The sequence below is a fragment of the Octodon degus genome, unplaced genomic scaffold (genome assembly GCF_000260255.1).
Source record: "Octodon degus isolate 3935 unplaced genomic scaffold, OctDeg1.0 scaffold00083, whole genome shotgun sequence".
Classification (NCBI taxonomy): domain Eukaryota; kingdom Metazoa; phylum Chordata; class Mammalia; order Rodentia; family Octodontidae; genus Octodon; species Octodon degus.
In genome coordinates this window covers 513,514-516,006 of record NW_004524659.1, presented here as the reverse complement: position 1 = coordinate 516,006, position 2,493 = coordinate 513,514, and positions in this window count along the sequence as shown.

The following is a 2,493-nucleotide window of genomic DNA, read 5'->3' as shown; positions in this document are numbered from 1 at the left end:
ATATATGATACCCTGCATCAGTTTATAGGAGAGCTTTCTTTTTCTCCACTTCTTCTTACAACAGGGAATGGGCTCTTTGTGTTTCCTATTCAAAAGGAAGCTGGCTTATCAGGTTCCAAAATTAATTGCCTGGTAGAATTAATCTAATTAAATAAACCATTTTAAAAAGTTTTCCAGACTAACATCAGAAATCAGAGCCCGAACCAAACCCAAGCAAGCCACATGAATGAGAACTTCTACCACACTCTCGGGACCCCCCCCCCAGACCCAGCCCAAGCCCAGGCCCAGCTAGTGTGTGGGAGGGCTTCTGTGCTCCCTTGTGTCCCTGGACTGCTCCAGACCCAGAGGAGGCCTGGCACACAGGCCTGGTATGAAACTCAGTAGCTGAAGTCCCTACACAGTGAATAGGAGCCAGAACCACCCAACTAATCCAGGAGCAGAACATCTTGCCAGAGGGGCACAACAGCTTCACTTCCATGGGTTGCAGCAGGAAGGAACTAAGCACAACAGCTGGACCCAAGCCAGGCACAATGGGATGAACTGAAACTTAATAGATCTGCACCTGAATTTCAGTAAGGGCTAAGATTATAACTGCACCAAAGCTCTAAACCAGAGGTCATATTATTTGTTGAAACTGTACTTCCGATTTGATTTGAAACTGTCTCATTGCTATCTGTTTATCAATAAAACTTTGAAAAGGAAAAAAAATAAAAATAAAAAAATAAACCAGAGGTCAGAGGTCAGTGCTATATGAAATGACAAAGAGAAGGAACAAAATGTAATCACAAGCTCTGAGCCCTCCCAGAACAGGTGGAGGACAATAGCACAGAAGAAACTGGAAATCACACAGCTAAAATGTCTGAATTAATAGCTCCTGAAATGAAGAAACAACTGCAGAAAGGTATACAGGAACTCAGATCAGAAATAACCTCTAAAATAAAAGGAAAAATCTCTGAATTAATAGCATCTAAAGTAAAGAATCAAATGTAGAAACATATGGAGGAAAATGGATCAGAAAAAAATCTCTGTAGTAAAAGAATTAATAACTTCTTCTAAAGAAGACTGATTAAAAAAAATAGAAGAGATTAGAAAAATGACAGATTCCTTGAATGAGCAATACAGCAAAGAAATAGTTCGCATGAAGCAGAATCAAAGAGATATAGAGGAACTCAAAATCCAAATCACAAGCTTGCAACATTGTTTGAGTGAAAGTTTGAGTGAAGATACAGTTTCAGATCTTGAAGGTGCTGTCACAGCTAGTAAAAAAGTAAGAAAAGATCTCTTAAAAACTAGGATGAAGGAAAAAAATAATTCATCACCTGCAAGCTGATGCAAAGAGGAGCAATGTTAGACTAACAGGCATCAATGAGAAAGGAGTCAATACAAATGATATAAAAAGAATATGGGCAGAAATAATAGCAGAAAACTTCCCAAATATGAGGAAACAATCTGACATTCAGGTAATCAAAGCATACAGAACGCCAAATAACTTCAACCCAATGAAAAACACACAAAGACATATAATAGTCAAGATCCCAGAAATTCAGCACAAAAATAATACACTGAAAGCTGCTAGAGAAAAGAAGCAGATCACATTCAAAGGAAAACCCATCAGAATTATGGTAGAATCCTCTTCACTAACCATGAAGGCAAGAAGAGCATGGAGCAGAGTACTCCAAGTCCTCTATGAAAACAAATTCCAGTCCAGACTACTGTACCTTGCAAAACTCTCTTTCAAGTTTGATGGAGAAGTGAAATACTTCCATGACAAAGAACAACTAAAAAATTTCGTGATGACAAAGCCAACCCTACACAGACTACTGAAAGATGTTTTAGGGAGGGACCAAAATGATCAGAACTCCATGAATGAGAACAGAAGGAACGGATTAAATAGGGCAAACAATTAAACACAGGAGAAAAAGGAGTAAACAACAACGGGTAAATAACATGTTGATTGTAAGTCAATATATCTCAATTATAGCCATCAATGTAAATGGACTCAATTTACCAATTAAAAGAAATAGACTGGCACAGTGGATTAGGAAACAAAATCCAACAATATGCTGTATACAAGAAACACACTTAACTCATAAAGAAATTCAGACTGAAAGCCAAAGGATGGAAAATAATACTACATGGCCCAGCACTGCAGAAAAAAGCAGAGGTAGCTATCCTATTCTCAGCCAGGCTCAACTTCAAACCAAGAATGATCAAATGAAATAAAGAAGGTCACTATATACTGGTTAGGGTAAAAATTCAAGAGGAAGAGGTGACACTCATAAATATGTATGCACCAAAGATGGGAGTACCCAACTATATAAGACAAATCTTAATGGACATGAAAAATCTAATATCCAATACCACAATCTTAACAGGAGACCTTAACACCTCCTTATCCTAAAAAGATAGGTCAAGCAGATAAAATTAGCAAAGAAGTAGCAGAACTGAGCCAGAGCTTGGAACAAATGGACTTAGTAGACATACACAGAGCGT